This window comes from Boleophthalmus pectinirostris, unplaced genomic scaffold, assembly GCF_026225935.1.
Source record: "Boleophthalmus pectinirostris isolate CB_2022bp ecotype Guang Dong unplaced genomic scaffold, ASM2622593v1 HiC_scaffold_4, whole genome shotgun sequence".
Taxonomy (NCBI): Eukaryota; Metazoa; Chordata; class Actinopteri; order Gobiiformes; family Gobiidae; genus Boleophthalmus; species Boleophthalmus pectinirostris.
Genome location: NW_026571353.1, coordinates 11445227 through 11467127, shown reverse-complemented (window position 1 = coordinate 11467127; position 21901 = coordinate 11445227). Strand labels below are relative to the sequence as shown.

Sequence of the window (21901 nt, the reverse complement as noted above, 5' to 3'; positions counted from 1 at the left end):
ATTTCAGGATTTTGTCTTTTGTCATACAGTATTTCAATGAAATACATAGTAAAGACCTTCCTAAAAGTGCTTCTGAATGATTTTTGAACAAATTCTGTAGCTTTTTTCTTGTGTTGCGCTCCTCACAAATTATGCTTACGACAAGCAGCTAAAGGAAATAATTAATATTTCTTCCCAAATCAACAGTTACAGACACTATAAGGCTTATATATATATATATATATATATATATATGATTTCATAATTGAGAAAATTTGGATTATATTGATATTACATACTGAAAAAATGTATGCCACTTCGGGAAGATTGGTAAAATGACAAACAAGGTCTGACATTTGGTCTCACTACATTCACATTTCATTTTAATATCATACAGAATGCAGGTTTCAAGCTGCTATTCCTAGGGAGACAAGCAGGCGGTGGATCCCTGCTGTCTGTCGGCACGTCCAAAATTAAAAATGCTCTGTTCCGCCTTGTGATGTCACGTAGTGGTAATTTTCAAGTAAACAACTACCTTTTACTTTTTATTTTGTTTAGTAGAGACTGGAATTACTGGGAACTGCTGAAATTCCAGAGCTGAAATTATCCAAGTGATTCTTGTCAAGCTGTATGGAGTTTAACGGAGCACTTCCAGTATCACAGGGTGGAACAGAGTGTTTTCAGTTTGAGGGAAGAACTCAGTCTAAATATGCAGGATTTGTGTGTTAAACATGTGAATGAAACAAAACACAATTCTGGGTACATTTTTGATGAGGAAACAACATTATAACACAGACCAGAAAATAGATTAATACGGGCCCTTTAAGTGTTCAAACAAAGCTTCATGTATCTTCTTAGATCATGCGGACGACCCAAACTAAATACTAGTCTACTTCTATCACTATTATCATTTAAGAAGTTATATTACATTAGCGGTAAAAAAAAAGTAAGCAATCACACCTTTGCAGCTTTCTGAAAGTACCTAAACCCGAGCTAAACAAGTCCACAATGAAGCTACTAGAGCACACTAACAAACATACACTTGTCTGTAATTTCCCCACTTCTCTCTCTTTCTCTCCCTCCCTCTCTCATGTGCTCCTCCTTCCTTTCTCATCCCGCGCCCCCCTCTTCTCCCCCCTCTCCCTCTCTCCTCTCTCCTCGTCTCACCCGAGCGCCTCTCAAAGACAACACAAAGCGCGTGCAGATTGAGTACGGCCGGAGCGGACAGGAGACAAGCCTACCACAGAGCATGTAATACAAGTCATTACTGAGCGGTGCGATGTGATGCTGCAGACAGGCCCATCCACCGACGTCTCCATCTCCCCTCACAGCTTACACGCGCCTAAAACCTGCTCTAATAACTAAAGCTACCACATTGATTTTTGCACAAGTTCTCGGGTAGAAAAAAAGACAGAAAAAGAAATGGTATTTACACATTATAGTGAGAGTGGCACAACAAAATCCTCGGCTTCTACTGTGTCAAGTGTTTGGCAACTTCACAGGACCGTAGCTGTTCCAAGTTTGCTTTTAGAGTTTGGTTTAAAAGTCCAGTATTACGGAAAATTGGCTCTTGCGAACTTTTAGTCATGTTAGAATGTTGTTACTTCATTAGGAACATAACAGTGCTTTGTTTTGTGTCATTCACATATGTTTGACTGACTCTTTATTATTAGTTTATCTATATCTCCAATGCTCAAAATGCTCTGTTCCACCTTGTGATGGCATGTACAGGTTGTTTTCAACAGCTAGGGACAGTTTGGAATTTTGGACACAGGGCCTCATTTCCTAGTGAGCCAGAGTAGTGGAGATATGTGGAGACACTTTTTAAAATATTCCATCCAGTCCTTGTATGTGCAGAGGTCGCTGGTGCTAGGCTAGCGCATATGAATGGCCATAGTTAGCCTGCCGCTAAAAACAATCTTACCCACTCCACAAAGCACATGAAGCAAATCTATTATTACACCAGACTGTCAATGTGAATGTCTGTGTCGATAGAATAATTTTAGAAGTAAAACCAGCCTTGCATTTGAAGGATTTATGTCTGAGCAGCAGCAGCGAGTTGTACTTCCTGATAGAAAGCTTGGCAGTGGCGGACTGATATATGAGAAAATAGACCCTCAGCATGTGACAATTCATGCGATTCAAGGTTAGTTTTATTTCAAACATTATTCTATCAACACAGACATTTACATCAACAGTCTGGCGTAATAATAGATTTGCTTTGGGTGTTTTGTGGAGTGGGTAAGACTGTTTTTAGTGGCAGGCTAACTATGGCCATTGACATGCGCTAGCCTAGCACCAGTGACCTCTGCAAATACATGGACTGGATGGAATATTTTAAAAAGTGTCTCCACACGTCTCCAACACTCTGGCTCACTAGGAAATGAGGCCCTATACCCCAAATTCCGAACTGTCCCTTTAAATCATCCACATGATTCTACTGAAGCCGTATGGAGTTTTAAATTACAGTGGAGCACTTCCTGTGTGTGAATGAAACAAAACAAAACTCCAGGTTTGTTTGTGATGAGGAAACAACATTATTCTATTAACACAGATCAGAAAATAGTTTAATATATGCCCTTTAAATGGTAACATTAATCCTACAAAGAGCCAATGTACTCCTTGTCTCAAAATTTAGGGACAGAATGTGAGTCTAATATACAAAACTTATATGCAAAAAAGACTTCAAGCTTGATTTCAACCGAATTTAAATCTTAATTTGAAATGACTATACTTGCAGTTACTTATGTGAAACCACAGTAGACAAATGAATATATTCTTCAGTGAGACTTTTTGTGTATAAAACCAGCTAACTCTGTACTTTAAAACTTAAAAATATTGCCATTAGACATATTTCCAAAATAGTTCAAATTCAAACACACACCAGACTTGCATAATACCATTAATCTCTTCAAAAATAGAACTGCAACAGACTAAAGTGGATCTAAACAAGAATTTAGGACTACAACATGGATAAAATAGATAAAACAGTAGCACTTTATAGAAACTTGTGTCCCACCTGAAGTAGTCCGTACCACAGTTTGAGAAACATTGGTTTATTACTTCCATGGGTGAAACCAGGTTGGAGTTGGCCTCAGATGAACTTCAAAAGCACTGAGCCTGTCCATGATGCTCACTCAGCATGTGTAATGGTAAATGGTTTACAAAATGTGCTCTGACCTGCTTTAGAATGATGCCAGAAGTCATTTGTGAGTGAACGGAATTCTCTTCTTTTACAAGAAAAACAAGCACTATGTTAAAATTATACCGTAAAAGAAAACCTTCAGAAAAAAATACACAACCTGAATTAAAAGTCAGAGGCTAATTTCCATATCATTGATCATAATTTAAATAGTTATACATGCTGTAGTATTTACAGAATGAGTGGCAGTCTTTCCTGTAAGTAATTTCCCCCCTGGATCAATAAGGTTAATACAAGTCTTGTCTTTGTCTCTGTGAATGTCTGCTATGTACACAAGAGCTCATGATAAAACTATGGATTCCCAAAGATGGTAAAATCATTTATGTAAGAGTACTAATTACATGCCTTGCCCCAGTTCAGATATATTGTATAAGCGGCTCTTGAGGTCAAAATAAGTCTGCTGTGTACGGTCTGCATCTAATTATAAAGTGTTTTACTGTCAGGCAAACTCCGCTCTGGCCTCCGAAAGTTGTAAAAAACACTTATAAACTCATTGCAGTGAATAATTAGGATGTTCAGAATACAACACCTGACCAATCAGTCCCTTCTTCATTCTGTTTGAACCAGACCATAAAGGACCATGAATTTGTATCAAGTGTCTCCCAAATGCAGAAGACTTCTCCTCTCAAAAATGTTTGTAACCTTCAAAACGAAATATATATATAATAGTTTGAAACTTTGATTATTGATTTCTCAGTCCTATTAGCTGTTTTTCCTCATTTTTTCCATGTAAGTTGCCATGTTTTCATGTGTTTTTTTTTGTTTGTTTTTTTAAAGCAAATGCACCATGCGTCTCTCTGATTGGTTAATACCTGCATCCCGAATTGGGGACTTCTGGTCATCATGCAATGCATACTGGGAAGGGCCCTCTGAAAAAGTGAGCCTCAAACCATCATGTTTGACTTCCTAGTGGGATACGTCTATTGTCAAAGCCAATCTTTTCAAGTCTTTTGAATCAAATTGCTTTTGTTTCTGATTCTGCTATTGTCATATTTTAGTTATTTCAGTTAATTAGTTAGTTTAGTTATCATAATTGTGTGTTGTGTGTTGGATGTCCTAACAGCAGAAAACGCCTGAGATATGGGCTTTGGAAGTTTGCGAACTCCATAAATACAAAAGAGAATCAGATCTGTGTGACTGCAAATCTCCGTTCAAACTGTTTCCCTTCCCAACGGAATTGAAAAATAGTGAAAGACGAAAAAGGTAACCTTTGGCTGCCTAAGAAGTCATCTCGAGTTTGCAGGGAACATTCTGTATGTGGAGCATCAAAGCAAAAAATCCATCAAAGCAAAATCCCAATTCCTCACTCAACCTTGGTTACAAATTTTAAAAGTCAACACCAAATCGAAAGGCACCAGCGGTTTACCAAGAAACACCTTTCACTGAAAAGTGACCAAGACGTAATGTTGCTGCCACAAGAACAAGAAAGTGCGAGCTCAGTCTGCTTGTCTTCTGTACCTCTCGCTTAACAAACACAGTTTTGCTTTGATGGTGCTCCACATACAAAATGTTTGCTGCAAACTCAAGATGATTTCTTAGGCAGTCAAAGGTTTCTCTTTTGGTCCTTCCTTTGTATCAGTGCTGCCCATCGCCTTCGCCTTTCACTATTTTTCAATTCCACTGGGAAGGGAAACAGTTTGAACGGAGGTTTGCAGTCACACAGATCTGATTCCCTTTTGCAGTTATGGAGTTCGCAAACTTCCGAAGCCTGTTTTCCGCTGTTAGGACATCCAACAACCACACAATTACGATGGCCGAATCCCGTAACTAAAATATGACAATATCTGAACCAGAAACAAAAGCAATATGGTTCAAAAGATTTGCTTTGACAATAGATGCATCCCACTGGGAAGTCAAACATGATGGTTTGATGCTCACTTTTTTGGAGAATCCTTCCCAGTATGCATTGCATGATGACCGGAAGTCCAAAATTCAGGATGCATGTATTTATCTGTCAATCATGCCCTCTGGAATCAAGGAGACGTGATCTGACTCTAGATCCACTCGTCCTTGTAAAATTTTGTCAAAGCGTGTGATTCTGACTGGTCAGGTAACAAAATGTTTAAGGTAAGTATCGAATAACTTTTGTTTTAAGAAAAGCAGGTACAGCACAGTTCAGTTACAGTGATTTAAATAATCTTAGATTTAAAGGATATATAAATATGTTAGGTGAACTTTTAGTCAAGTTATGATTTTCTTGCCTCACCAAAAGTAAAGGTGGAGTTTTGTTCTGTGTCATTCACGCACTTAGAGTAATTCTGCACAGCCCATCTCCCTCTTCAAAGCTCAAAAAGTTATAGTCCATGCAGCTCCTTTAAATTCATAATTTAATTCAGACATGTTCTTATAGTATCAGCACTAGATTTTTGTCAATAACAAACTTTTTAAATTTTAAGACACATTTTAAGAAATACTGGAAATACAAAGTTTAATGTGTTCAGTGTAGAGTTAAAAAAGTCTGAATACAACGCAATATATGACCTTTAAAAACTTTCAAGCCTTCTCACTAAAACTAGACAGGACAAGTGTTCAGTGTGGGGATGCCATAGCGTGACTCACCCATAACAGCACTTGTAAATCTTTGATAAGTTTTTAAACGCTCCATTGACACGGTGGTTTAATAGAGTTCGCTCACTACATTTTGCCTGTCATATAGTTTACATTAAAAATTTAAGTCCTTACGCTCACAAGCCAAAATGCAAGGGGGTACTTTTCTCAAACAGATCCTACTGTACGTTTACAGGGCTGGCTTGGCACTGTTAAACTCAGTTTGGCCCTCTGTATTCATTTAAACTGTGGCCATCCCAAACAGTGCGGGTCAGTGGAAGTGGGTCACGATATTGATCCACGGGGCAGAGGGTTTGGGACGGGACCAAAGAGGAACCAGAGAGCTACAGTTCATTCATTTTCTGTATTAATAGACACGTATAGGAGTAGAATGTATGCCAGCAAGTTGCCTTACATTGATATGTTTTTTTAGAGAAATATTACACATTTTGATTAAAAACACAAACCTTTACATGACGCTACACAATCAGTTTATGATAAGGTGTAAATTTAAAGGTGCACTATGTAACTTTTTTGGTGGAGGTTTCTGCGCCAGCTCGTTTCCCTGGAAATGTTACTGCTTTGCTTAGTATGTTCCACAGTATGAAAAAAAACCTATCTCAATGGAGACAAGTAGGTCTATGGAAAGGCAACCCCCTTTCACCTGAAATAAAAGAAGCACAAGATGGATTCCATTAATGCCATACTGTGGAATATTCCATGGAGAGAGGGAAGTGCTGGACCGTCCATTGGAAAAGTGACATATTGGACTTGAAATATCTATAATTTTTATACATTCAAAGGAGTCATTAATTGCACAGAACCACAACTTCTAGACTAGCCAGGCAGGTGCCACCTAATGCCTCCGCTCATTTTCATTTCTCTCCAGCGACTAGGTCAGGAATCGGAATACACTAGACAGTTTGCAAGAACCCCGGAAGTGCGAGTCCGGGCACCAGCCAATCAGCGAAGAGCCATACATTCTGTGTTGGTAACGATTCCTGAGATTGAGGATTTAAAGCCGGAACAAAAAGAATGTTTGGGGAATTTTATCAAGGCGAAAGACGTTACTGCCCTTCTTCCTACAGCATCTGGGAAAAGTTTAATATACCAGTTAGCCCCATTAGTGGTGTATTACATACATCATGACCAAATAGCAGTGATTGGTTAAATGAAAAAAGGACCCGCCTACTGTCGAGCAAACAAATTCTATTATATGCTGCGAGGTCGGTTTTACTTCATACAAATGGTCTGATAAATTATGCTACTTCTAGCTCAACTTTACCAATAAATCTAAGATTCGATTCAATGTTAAGTAGAAACTGAGGTCAAATGAAGGCATCTAAACCTTGTGATCAAATACTGATTGTTAATTATATTCATTACTGTATCATTCATTGCATTTATTGATTCCCCATATTGAGCCGAACATGAATGAACACAAAGAAAACTAAACATGTATTTTAACCTCAGAACACCTGCACTTAAACATACTGTACATGCTGCCATTTCTCTGACCTCTCAGTCCATTATCAGAACCGTGCTTAAGATGTGTCTCATGTGAAGTTAAAAGTTATTCCGCCAGGAGGACGGTGACCCCCGGCCGACCCCGGGGCCATCACATGACCGGAGCAGAGGCATTCCGCACATTAAAAAGACATGAGGTTCTGAGCGGCCCCGTTCAGCACGCGATCGATGGGGCCACAGGTGCACACGGCTCCACACAGACACGGGACATGCCCTTTAAGTCTGCTCCTCATAGGGTTAGAGTGGTTTGTACTTTACGCATCGTGGTAATATCAGAGGTACTAAAAGCTATAACGTTAGAAATAATAATATAAGTTCGATTCTGCTGGGAAGAAACCTGTGAAAGAAGTGTAAAGAAATTATCTTAATGGGGAGATCTATCAGGCAATTCATGCAGCTTCGAGTTCAGAGAAAACATGACAAGAAATATGCAAGAAATATGACATTTGTATTTAGTATATAAAAAATATTAATTCTATTTCTTAAGATTAGGGAAATTATATTGAAAGCCATTGTATTAGTTTTTTTTTTTAAAGACAAAAGTAAAATTGAATCTAAAATCATGATTAATCAATATAAGGGGGAAAGAAATCAAACCTCCACAAAGGCATTCATCATTATCCTGCAAACTTAAAGACTGAAAAAAGGGAAAGCAGACTGTCTAAAATTGTGGGATTGTTAAATTCAAGTTAACACCTTGTACTACTTTCACATGATTACTATATGTTTGCCACTGACGAGCCTCTTATGCCAAATTGTGAAATAATTTAGTTGCACTTTTTTTCATGGTTTGGGTGGTCCTGAGACTGACAGCTGCGAGAGGGCACTCTAGATTTGTGTGCTAGTATCTGCTGCTCCTGCTACCTGAACCATTGTCACTTGGTTCTACTGCACATGTCTCCTGCAGAAAGAGCCACTATCTTGTCTGGTATCATGTCAGTCGATCACATCATTGGTTCTGTACTAATTTAGACAAACTTATTAAGACAACTGAGAAATCTGAACACAAAAACCTCCAAAAAGAAAATCATATTTTGCAGATTATGAGCTGCAAGGAGTGAAATATGTAGCAGAAAAAGGTAATTGAACAGCAGAAAGAAAGTTTGGAGTGAGAAACTTGTTGGATGGATCGACAAAGCCTGGACTTCAGTCACAACCAAAACCATCCTGTTGAGATTCAGAAAGAAATAAATTCTAACTGAATCAGATGCTGAGTCTGACGACAGCTATGTAGAAGAGGAAGGGGCGCTGTGTTTACCTCCATGGGTTAAGAGGTTACAGAGTTGCTCAGAAGTGACACTGAGGATGAAGAATTCAATGGATTTAGTGATCTGAAGTGAGATGGACAGTTTGGTAAACTTGTTCTGTTCTGTTGTTTATGCTATAGTTATCTGAAGAACTGTTCATATGTTACATTAACATATCAGACGCCTATTCAGTCTGTTGTTCTCTGATCTACTGTTATTACTATAACTTGCCTTTCAAGATGAAATGTTGGTTCCTGGTCTCTGATTTATTAAAGTACATTTCCCCCAAAAGTGCTATTTATAGTCCAGTGCAACTTATGTTGTTTCTTCTTCATTACGCTTTTTTTGGCTGGTGCGACTTATACTACGGAGGGACTTATAGTCTGAAAAATATGTTTACCACTGATGAGCCTCTTATGACAAATTGCGAAATACTTGTGTTTACTAAGAATTACTACTGAACAATATTTTGAAATTGTCTATTTTTTTTTCTTGGTAACATTTTAGATAGAATATTTCATTTTAAATGATTAATTGCTATGACAACAGTCCTCACTACAGGTATGCCCCATGTTTCCCCTCTGCATTGGACTTGATTGGAACCAGTTTCTACATTTACGTTAACCTCAATCATGACAGAAACTTGCACGATTTGAAACAATACAAATCTTTGGTGCTCCTGCAGACAGCATTCAGAGGTGGGCCTGGGGTGTGCGCTGTGTGTGTGTGTGTGTGTGTGTGTGTGCGTGAGTGAGCGCTCTGTCAACTTCCTCCCTGTCTACTCCCTGTGTTGAGTGTGAGAGCAGCAAATAGGAGGCTAATTCTCTCCACAGCCCCTGCCAGTGTCTGCGCTGTCGGCTGCGTGAGCGGGAATTAGATCTATGGTTTGTAGCCTTCATCCCTTCCCAGACAGACTTGTTCCGGCTCAGAGGCGCTAGCTAGCTAATCCGCACCTCTCCTGTAAAAATGACTTCACAGCTGCCTCCAACGCCCAGCGCAGCAATTCTCGTCTGACTGAGCTCTCTCTCCCCTCGGTAACAAAAAAAAAAAAAAAAACACTCCCATAGCTCATTTAACATACCAATTCCTTCCCGAAGCCTGAGCCCTCCTCGGAGATGGAAACAACAAGGAAAACAAGAAGAGGCCCACTTGATCATTTAAGGGCCCTTATCTGAGGAGAGCTGTCAGGGTAAGGCAGGAGCGCAGTGGGGAGGCGGGAATGAGGAGGTGAACTGTGTACGCGCTCTGGTGTATGTTACAGATACATACCATATATACGCTATGTGACATTTAGGAAGTAGTGAGTGCACTTCGGGATTGGCGTTTCACATGGCTTGGTTTGACAATAAGTGGAGCCATAAAAACATACAGAAGCGGTGTGATGAGGCGGAGTGTGGCCGCTAAGGTTGGTTGGGTATTGAGAAAAGAAAGGGATGTTTTTCACCTAAATAATGAATTTATAAGAGCTTAGTTAGAGAATAATAATGTCAATTTTGATATAATTAAGTTGTCAAATAGGTAAGCTGACTTCAGAAACATTTTTTATCTATGTACATCTCCATCTACCTGGGTAAACAGTAATTTAGTATATTTAAAGAGTCCCAGTGTTCCCACGGTTATGGTAATCATGACTGTCAAAAACCAAAGTCATGGAATTTTGTATTTTAATGGAAGTTTTAGAAAAGTCATGGAATTTTAGTATCTCTTTCACGTTTTATTTAGTTTTTTGTCACCTTTTGTTTAAAATAGACAATAAATTCTTTATTTAGTATTTTGAGTGTTAAAAAAACTATAGTACCAATCCATAAGGTGAGTGTGAAGGGTTAATGTCAAAGGGTTAATCAATTCTACACATTCTAGGTGCCGTAAAGTCATGGAAAATTCACTTTAGGTCATGAAAAAGTCATGGAAAAGTTTAGAAATTTTGTCAGTGAAAAAAGAGTACAATAATACTGGTAATAACAGTAGTTTGAGCCATAGTAACGGAAGTAGCATCAGTAATGGAAGTAGAGCGATTTTAATAGTAGTAGTATTTGTAGTAGTCACATCAGAATATATTATTTATTTATAATTTATCTAAACACACACCAATGATCCTTAAATCAGCAATAACTGTAAAAAGGGAAAAAAAAGTATAGTTTTAGAAGTGTTAATAGCAGCAGTTGCAGTATAGTAGTACTTGAAGTTGTTGTAGTAGTTGTGATGATAGTGATGCGATTAGCTCAAGTTTCTAATACAACAAAATCAAACTAGTTATTAGAAGTAGAATTGTTAGTAGACCTGATGTACTGAAGTGACTCTTATTTACTGCATTGACTCTGCCTGTCTGTGTCTTCTGTCCTACAAACTCACCCGTGAACTACTTTAAACTTTTCAACTCCACTTCGAGAGCTCTGGGAACCACTAGCCCGCTCCATTCTCACATTCCGACTGATACAGTGCTGTCCAGGTGCTGTTTGTGTGAGTTTGTTTTGGGTACAGCTCGCAGATAGGACAGGCCTCTCCGGGTCTATGGGTGCACGGGAGGGTGGGGGGGTCTACGGGTGTACGGGAGGGTGGAGGGATCTATGCGTGCACGGGGGGCAGGGGGTAAGAGCGGTGAATAAAGGCAGGACACTCCAGACAGACACTCTAGCCTTGAGGACAGGAAGCAAAAGAGGTGCTCTGCATAAAACTGTGCCCCTTTAATAGTTTTCGTGTGCGTTGAATACCAGACAGAGACAGCCTTCAGCCTCCAGGACAAGGCTGTTCCGGCGAACACAAAATCTCACACACTCACGCAAGAACGTCTAGGTACAAGATGTCTTTATATTATAACACAGTGAAAGTTTTCTAATTGTATTTGTTGAGTTCTCAAAGGATTTTGAAAGTTCTGTTCTGACATTTTTAACCAACTCATAGAATACCATGAAAAAGCATGATAAGCATTCTCATAGTACAATTTAAATTATCTTATATTATGTAAAATTGACTCTTGTGATGCCACATGCCTCTTGCCATGTTAGTATAACGTTACCTTGTCAAAAACATGCCTAGAGTTGTGTTCACACATATTTGAGTAATCCTGAATTATTAGTCTGTCTACGCTCCAAAGCTCAAAATGCTCTGCTCCCCCTTGTGGTGTCACAAAGAGGTGGTTAGTAAGTTAATGGCTAACTAGGGATGTAACAATAACTGAAATATTGTGATATCGTCAAAGTTCTTATAATAATATCGTGGACCATCACAATATATCGATTCACACGTCTCTTTGCTTAAATTAAGAGTTATGGTGCAGCACAGACAGAGGGAACTACATAGACCATGATCCTTTGCTCCATTTCAGTGCAGTCTACATGAAGAAATAACTGTTCTAAGCACTTTTAAGTCTTAGTTTGTTGGATTAAGTCTTGTCGAGGCATTTTCAGAGGAAAAAGTAGCATATTAACAGTTAGCCTCCACAAAATATCCCAATAAATATTGTACCGTGAGGTTCATACCGTGACAATATCGTATTGTGACACTTGAATATTACACCCCTACGGCTAACCTTTACCTTTTGTTCAGTACAGATGGGCTATTCCAGGGCTGAAGTCATCCAAATGATTCTACTGACGGTATAAGGAGTTTAAAAACACAGTGGAGTATTTCCTGTGCTTCCTGCAGAAGACATCACAAAGTGGAACAGAGAGTTTTCAGTTTGAGAGAAAAAGCTAAACATGTGTGAATGAAACAAAACACAACTCCAGGTGTGTTTGTGATGAAGAAACATTATAACATATCAGAAAATAGCGTAATATGGGTTTTATGTCTGTTGCTACTACTACTCCTACGACTATTACTACTACTAGTATTGTGACAAATGTTGAAATACCACTATCACTATTGCACCTGCTGTTTCTTCTACACATAACTGTATGGGTTTTTCATGATACAACAAATATGTAAATTTAAAGTAACACTACTTTACGCAACTCCGTAGAAATAGTTAAAACTATCATTTCATTCTCCATAGAACTGGATAAGCCCACTCGTGGTAAGAATACATGTTTTTCAGTGAAACCAAAATATCCAAAATGAAAAACTTTGCTTTTATTCTATTATTTGACTCAAAGGTTACACAGTGGGGCTTTAGAACACCGGGGATCAAAGACTTCACTTGGAAAAAAATGTTGTCAAATAGATGTAGTATGTCTTAGGAAAAGTACTAGCCTGTTCTCTAACTTCATTTTGACTGAAAGAGCTTCTGAAACAAACCTCAGAATGTTTCCTGGAGTTTTCCGACTTGGAGCATTAAAAGTGCCTCTGTGTACTTGTGAGCTGGAGGACAGACAAGTGCCCGTAGAAGAGAAGAGGAATGATTAAGGCCTAATATGGTGCGGTGGAGAGGAGAGCGCCTGATTTATCCCTTCACGGCCTTTTGACACTAAATTAAACTGTTGAGTCCATTCCCCCGTGCCAGCTAGTTATCTTTCTGGGCTAATTTAACACTATAATTTACATTCCATATAAAATACATCCTGATGCGGCGCTGTCAGGGCCGTACATCATCCGCGCAGAGTGCTCCAGTTTCAGTGAAAAGGACAGAATTAGATCATATTCATGATGCAATTAAACACTTCAGTGGGAATCGATGTAAAACCGATGAGCCCTGAAAACAATGCATATGGCTGGGAACATTAGAAGACATTACCTTCTCTCTGATACGCAATTTAAAAACGCTCCGCCACTCCACTCTGCGCCCCTCTCTCTCCTCCGTTCTCCCCGATTCATAACGCGCGGCGATAATAAATGAATTTTTCACAAAATTATTCAACTACTAAATTGCCCATGGTAACTGAGTATCAGATGAAAGTGATGTGAATTATTAAGTAGGGAAACTGTTTGTTCTCGCCACGGGTGTAATAATGGGCCAAATGAGAGGCAGGAGGCGTGGGAGACGGATACGTTACAGTAAAGAGCAGTTCATATAAACACTACACTCATGTCAAAATGGAGAAATCGCCGTCTGTGTCCGGATCTCCAGCTGGGATGATGGTATCGACCACAATCCCTCAGGCTGCACTCCAGGTTTTCTTCTATGGATGTTGGAGGAGCAAGGACTTAATCAGGGCCTAACCAGGACTTAACCAGGACTAAACCAGGGTAAACTAGGGTGGGGCTCCAGCTGGGATGATGGTGTTGACTATATTTTCTGAGGTGAGTCTTTGGAGATTGTTTGTTTGGTTATATGGTATTGCATAAGCCACTAAACCCAGGCTTAACCAGAACTTAACCAAGACTAAACCAGAACTGAACCTTCTTGGAAACAACACTGGGTAAATTGGATTTAAACCAAGACTTAAATGTGTACAATGTGACTTTTCTGAGAGACTTATTTGTCTAGTTGGAAATGGTACTGTCTATGTTCCACAGTATGGCATTATATGGATCTCAATGAAGACAAGCAGGTGACAAAACAAGACCAAGTTCGATGACAGATCTGTGGAAAAGCAATGATGATCACAGTAAGGATGTAAACTTTTTCTTTTTTTTTTTTTTAAACGATAAAGATAACCGAATTTAATATATGCAAGCTAGAAAAGTTTAACCCTCTCAGGCTCAAATTAATTTTTAGTATCAGGAAAAATCTGATATTTGGGGAAAATTATAATATGGGGTAGTAATATACAATCCTGACTTTTTTATCCTTTGTAAACAAAAAAAGTATTTTGCACTTCTGGCAGGCCGTTTGCGTGTAGTCATTCTTGCACAGTCTGCATCATCCACGTTTATCAGCATGGATGGGAGAAAAGGCTCCTGAGTAAAAAAAGCTCATAAAATATGGATGTGGAGTAAGTAGGTAATTGGAATTTAGCTGTTGCAAATCTGCAACGCCTGCCTGGAGAGGGTTAATGCCATTCTGTGGAACATAACCTCAGACACAAGCAGAACCTTAGAGTATAACTTTAACTAGACTAAATCAGAACTTAACCTTCACAGTTTTGTTAGCTTCGACAAAATATCTCAATAAATATCATACCGTGAGAAGTATATCGTGAAAAAATCATACTGAGAGATTTAGATATTGTTACATCCCTAATCATGAGCCTCCCCACCATATTGTGAGCTTTCCCACGATATCGCAATAAATATTGTACCATGAGGTTCATACCGTGATGATATCGTATTGTGAGACTTGGATATCGTTACACTCCTAGTACTGAACAAAACTGAAACCATGACTAATGAAGGACTATAAACAGCATAGATCTAGACACAATCAGCCTCCTTAAATGTCCCATATTATGCCAAATTAACTCTTGTGAACTGTTAGAATGCTTTTATCTCCTCACATATTTTATTATTAGTCTGTCTGCATTTCCAAAGCTCAAAGCTCTGTTCCAACTTGTGATGCCATGAAGCTGTAGTTTTCAAGTTAACAGCTACCTTTTCCCCTTTAAAGAGTAAAGATTGGTTATTTGAGGGCTGAAATCATCTAAATGATTCTAGTAAAGGTGTATGGGGTTTAAAAACACAGTGGAGCACTTGCTGAATTATCACATGACATCACCAGGTTGAACAGCATGTTTTCAGTTTGCAAAATTTGGTGTTAAACATTTGTGAATGAAACAAAACACAACTCTGAGGAAACAACATTATATAGATCAGAAAACAGCATAATACATTTCCTTTAAAAACACCAGACATAGCCAGCTAAATTGACAGACACTAGAGGTATACCTTGGAAAGCATTACAAGGCATTGCACATGTACCACTTATACTTATAGCAGGCAAAAGACTTCACCAGGCTCTGGCGCTACACCGAATCACCATATTTTACATAATGGGAGCGACAGTGAGACAGACCACACAGCCGCACCAAACAAGTCCCCATCACATCCACTCTCTGTCAGAGCACATCGCCATGACAGCACCAAAGCCCCACGAATGAGGGAGAAGACACCTAGCACACAGGAAGATTTGTGTTTTTGTGGAGTAAAAATGGAGTGTAAGGTATTCCATATATGGGCTGTTCACACCTGTCATGTCAATGTATTTAAGTCCATAAAGAGGATTCAGTTACGTAAAGCATGCTATACCTCCCATAGCGATAAGAAAAATCAAAATGAAAGGGTCTACAGTACTCTGTGCAATAATCTATAAGGCAGTTTCCCAAGTATACCAACTCAGCATAGTAAAATGTAAAATCAGTAGTTCGGAGCTGCCCAGTTGTGGGACCTAGTTGTATTCGTTTTACTTAATTTTGACCCACTTATAAAACTAAATTATTTTACAACACCCTTAATGGTTCAAGTTTTTTAGAATTCAGTCTCACATAATTAAAAAATATGTTATAAAATAAGAGGGATACGGACATGATCAGAATTCAAGCTCTTGAGAGAAGTTTTGTAGAAATGATAGAGCAGCTTGTGATAGTTTAGACACAAAGGCTAAAGCTTATAATTTGACAAATGCATTTAAATTATGACATCTTTATTCTGTTTAACTGTCGGAAAGGGGTACAAACCTTGTGCACAAATTGTCCTTTCATTTTGTATGGACATTGTGTTTACTTGCTGTCATTTTCAACTTCAGAACTGTCTTTATTTACCACAGATATTAGCCCAGCAAAGGAAGTAATAATTTAAAAAACAGGAGAATCATATCTCTCATATGCACGTTATAGGTCCCATATTACAAAAACTTGAGTCTTGTGAGCTATAAGCCATGTTATAATGTTGTTACCTCATCAAAAACATACCTGGAGTTATGTTTTGTTTCATTCACACGTTTGAGAAATCCTTTATTATTAGTTTGTCTACATCTCTAAATCAGTAAATTCCAGGTCTGAAATTCTAATAAAGGTGTATGGGGGTTTAAAGACAGTTGCATGTCTGCACAGAACATATAATAACAAAGATTGTAATAAAACAACATAAAAGCATTTGAAAAACTGCAGGGTTGGTATGTTAAACTCGCGTGAATGAAACAAAACACAACTCTAGATGTGTTTTTGATAAGGAAACAGCATTATAACATAGATCAGAACATAATGTGATATGGGACCTTTAAGTTAGAACATGAGAACAAATGTTGGAAGACTAAAGAAGAGATTAGTGGGGCATGCACAAATTATTCTTAAATGTATGTAGTATATTATAAACATTTCCTGACTTAAAAATTTAAGAATTTTAGAGCCAAGAAACAGGATGCAAATAGGAAAAGTCTTTGTACTAACTACCACTGAATCCAACAGCAGAACATTTTTAACAGTAATGCTTCAGATTTTGCCTTTTAATTCATTGCATTGTTAAGCCTTCTCCAAGGTAAGAAAAGAGGACAAATGTAATGAAATTGTGGATGTGAGAGGGCACAGGGCACAATTTGTAACCATTTGTGACAGGATGAGTTGTGCTCTCCAAGTGAAACAGTAATTATACTTAATGGTGCTTTAATCTGTCCATCAGGCGAGAGGTGAGCACTAGGGTCATTCTAAAGTGCTCCTGGCTTCACGGCGTGTCACCGGCAGTCAGGGAGGAGAGAGGTGTATATCTACGCTAAAGAACAGAATCAAGCCAGAAACTGTGCTAAAACGTACCACTCGCTTTTGTTTATAATTTAAGTCTTTTTGTAAATAGTGGAATTCAGATAATAAGAGCAATTAGACTTAAAGTTGCACGTTGTGGGAGAGGGTCCGTCACCTGCTTGTATCCATGGAGATGTTATTGCTTTGCTTGGAATGTTCCATAGCATTGCATTTAACGTGTATTACTTGCATTTATTCAATTGCAGGGGATTTATTGTCTTGAAAAACATGAATTCTTACTGAGAGCAGGGTCACTTATCCATAGATCTGACTTGTAATTACTAGTGTCACCTGCTTGACTTCATGGAAATAAGAATAGTCTCCCAAGTTACAGCAAGGAAAGGTAATGGGATCACAGGTTCCCGAGACCAGGACAAGACCAAGATCACTGAGAGTCAAGGCAGAGACTGAGACATGACCGAGACCAAGACCCACTGAGACCAAATCAAGACCATCTTTGTAATTTTCGACATTCATTTGTATTTTACAGTCATTTTCACACATGTATATCAATATTTTTACATCTATCATTGTTTTTATATCTATCTTCATTTTATCTCTTGTCGAGTGTCCTGAAGACCAAGAAAAGACCAAGTCCAAATGCATTCAAGACTGAGACAAGACCGAGTCCAAACGGCTTCAAGACCGAGACAAGACCGAGTCCAAACGCCTTCAAGACCAAGACAAAACCGAGTCCAAATGCTTTCAAGACTGAGAAGAAGAGTCCAAACATGGTTGAGTCCAAGACGAGACCAAGACCGAAAAAAAAAAAAAAAAATGGTCTCAAGACCGGCCTCAAGACCTTTTTTTTTTTTTTGTCTTGGCACTTGACACTATTACATATAAAAGCTTTCAATATTGATGGAGTAGGTATATTTGGTCCAACCATGAGCCAAGAAAAGTTCAGATGTGGGTTTCAAGACAATTTAGCTGCCTCTTGTGGTACATTGTGTTCATTATACGTCTACTTTTAAGTTAATGCTTTATGCTTTTTGAGTATTTAGCATTAAACTGTTATTTTTGTTCATTGTAAAATGCAAAACTGGTCTAAAACAGCTTCAAAAGAACAGGTTTGCTAACTTCTTGTTCAAAACTGTAGAAGGTAAAGGAATTTTATCGTCCCCATAGGAAAATTTGTCCTCTGCATTTGACCCACGCTTCAATGCTGCTGGGGCATCAACTCAGGAGTAAAACCTTTCACTGTAATGAGCAGCAAACTGTTTAAGTACAGACTGCGAAAACATTTGTGCCTTGAATGCAGGACAATACAGGACCTGGTTTAGTTGTGTTATAGACTTAGACTTCTCTTCAGACTTTATTGATCCACAAGTGAAATTATTTGGACATGCCTGCTTTAGATCTTGGGTGTCAAAAGATTTAAGTAGTACTTGAAGAGAAAACTTTGAAAACCACAGTTGTAGAAGTTATTAGTGAGTTCAAGAAGCGGACTAGAGTAATACTGCATTTCATATACTGATAGCAGACTACAGATGGGACCTCGTGTTTGAAGAGGAAACCGTTTGTGTCTCCTCTTTTCCTGGCCACATAATTTGCTGTTGTTCAGGTGCGTTTAGAAACAATGAAGTGTCGCTTTCTATTTCAGGTGTTTTATGTTGCCTCTTTTTCCGGATCTTGGCCCTGCTTCTTTCTGCTTCTGCTGCTGTCTGCTCCACACTCTCCTCCATTGCTGTGGTAATGTAGCTAATGTAGCCGTGAGGTTAATGTAGGGGATCGTATAGCCCTGAATCTGGCTCTATAAAATTTATTCTGTGCGACTGAGAAGCAGTTTATGACCCTTTTGTTTCTAAGCTGGTGCTGGTGAATAGGGGTGGGTGGTGTTTACAATAAATGTTGAGATTTTTCGTGATAATCTAAACCAAGCAACAAAAAAATCAGATCTTGCAAACTGTGCTAAAAAGTTTATGGTTGCGTTGCTGTTGCTTGATGAGAATTCAAAGTGGTAATATTAACCAAAAAAAAGTGAAGAAATAATACTACAATTTTCTTGACACTTTCTTTGTTTGCAGATTCCGAATGTCTCTCCCCACTCTTCATACCTTTCATTGTGCAGTTCTATTTATAATATGTCCTTGTTGATTGAACATTATACCATACTATGATATGAATAGTGTTTAACTGTATATTTATTTTCTCTATCATATCTATTGATTTCAAAATGTTGAAAATGTAGGACAGTTGCCATAGCGATGAACAATTTAAAACAAAATATTCTATCTTTTGAATGGAAGAGGTCCTCAAAATGTTAACAAGACGCTGAAACCCATGAATAGACCACATTATTTAAAGGTGCACTATGTAACTTTTTGGTTGTGGGTCCGTCACCTGCTTATTTCTATGGATATTAGGAGTGTAATGGTACATGTATTCATGCCACAACATTTCGGTACGAGATGTTTGTTTGGGTGAGTGAGTTCACGCAATTTGTGTGTGTTTACATTCCGCCACGACACATGCAGCTACATGGAAGGCTTGGCTCTTTAATATTTACGAGGGAACACGTCCGTGATTGGGGTGGCAGTGTTTCCTGCAGTGCTTTATAGTTAGGGCGGCCACCTTGACAACAATTGCCCCCTGCCTTGACTACATCCCTCCGAACCACGTGAATCCTCGCAAAACTACAGTCGTCACGCATCGGTCACTTTTGCCTTTCGCTGGCATGGAATCTTCAGGACATTATAACTGCCAGCAGATGTGCACTAACTGACAATGTGGCAAGTTATTTTTCCAGACAAAAATATGAAGATTGAGTAAAACTTATTAGTATTACCAAGCAGCACTTTTTATTTATTTTATTTCCCGTTTGTATAATGTTAAAACAAATACTTGGTTTAATAAACACACAAATAAACAACAAGCCAATGGTTTTGCATTTTGTTTCCATACTGTACCAAAAATGAATTGAACCATGACCTCAAAACCGAGGTACGTACTGAACTGTGATTTTTGTGTACCGTTACACCGCTAATGGATACGTCATTGCTCTGCCTGGAATGTTCCACAGTATGACTTTAAACAGCTCTACCTTAATGTCGTTTTACTGTTCAGTAATTCCTAGAAAAGCAAGCACTCTGACTGTCAGCGGGGTTGCCTCTCCACAGATCTGACCTGTAATTTGGTGTGATTTGGTCTCCATGAAGATAGAAAGGTTTAACATCACATTGTGAAACATTTCAGACAAAGCAATAACATCTCCACAGAGAAAAGCAACTGAAGGACCCTCCACCATAAAAAATACACAATGGCACCTTTAAGGCTTTAAAATTTTTTTGGACACCTGGATCTTGGTGTTCCCAATTGTACAACTAGTCCAGCAAAAGTGGGCTACAAAGCAAAAAAGATTATTCCATGATTAAAGCAAAAAAAAACAAAAAAACAAAAAAAAAGCAATTTAGGATAATAAAGGATAAATTCAACAACAATGCCAATTCTAATTCTAAGCATTAGTTCAATACATTGGCCACCTCTGATCGAGAATTACCGTTACCATCTTGAGGCCCCCCACCCCCCGACGTGCTGGACTCTGCTTACATGGGGGTGTCAAAGGCTAATTTTCAAAGCCACTCACGGTGCTCCATCTCTCACACTGAAGTGGCAAGCGTGTACGTTGTCATGGATACTAAAGCACGGGACCCCAGAGATGCGAGCGGGGGGGACGAGCGACTTGGCTGTCTATAGGATTCCTGTCAGCTCGAGTCCTGATAGATGGCATTGACGGATCATTTGTCATACTGTAATTGTTCCCAGCCAACACAGAATACCCACTAGTATAAACAGTAGTAGCAGGCGGTGGGGTAATAAAGCTGGGAGATGGAAGGGGATGCTCTGAAACGCTTGCCTCTTTCACTTAGGGGGACAATGTGTGTGCTGTTTGTGGTGAGAGCAGTGTTAGGGAGGTTTTCAAATGCTGATGGCCATTATGTGGATAGCCCTGGTTTAGTCTGGTTTAGTCCTGGTTTAGACGTTGTGTAAGCCTGCTGTAGGCCGGCTTTAGGTGTGGTTTAGGTCTGAACTGATCCTCGTAATCCCAGTTTAGATTTTCATTCAATAGTGTTGTACAGTTCTAGCCTGATTCATCATCGGGTTTCATTTCGTGGAAACCGTCTGACCTCGCAGCATTAGAAATCGTTCGCTTGATGGTAGGCGGGTACTTTTTTCATTTAACCAATCACTGCTGTTTAGTCGTGATGCATGTAATGTGCTGCTAACGAGGCTAACTGGTGTATTAAGCTTTTCCCAAATCCCGTAGGAAGAAGGACAATAACGTCTTTCCCCTTGATAAAATTCACAGAACATTCTCTTTATTCCGGTTTTAAATCTTTGATCTCGGGAATCGTTGCCAACACAAAAAGTATGGCTTTTCACAGATTGGCTGGTGCCCGAACACGCACTTCTGGGATTTTTGCAAACCGTCAAGTGTATTCCAATTCCTGACCTAGTTGCTGGAGAGAAATGAAAGTGAGTGGAGGCACAGCGGTTAATACAGTTCTGGTTCAGTCCTTGTTTTAAGGTGGTTAGTATGATCCAGGCTGTCGTCCTTGTTTAGATCTGGTTTAGTTTGCTCTTGATTTAGATCTGGCTGGTTTAAACATAGCTAAATCCTGGTTGAGACTTTTATCTAGTCTAGTTATTCAGACCAGTGTAGATAAAGGGGACTACGTAACTTTTCTAGTGGAGGGTACGCTACCTGTTTGTCACCATAGCGATTTTCACGCATTGCCAGAAATGGGTCACAGCATTAAACTTCTTTATCTCAAAGCAAGTGAAGTTTCCAAGACCAAGTTACAGGTCATATTGTTGGAAGAGCGAGTCCACTCACAAGGTGTTTTTGA

The 21901-nt window shown here is 38.9% G+C and overlaps 1 protein-coding gene across 1 annotated transcript in view; it reads right to left on the bottom strand.

The window, feature by feature from the left end:
• Nucleotides 1–21901, bottom strand: part of cux2b (cut-like homeobox 2b) — a 236105-nt gene that overhangs the window by 157187 nt on the left and 57017 nt on the right. The window lies entirely within an intron of this gene.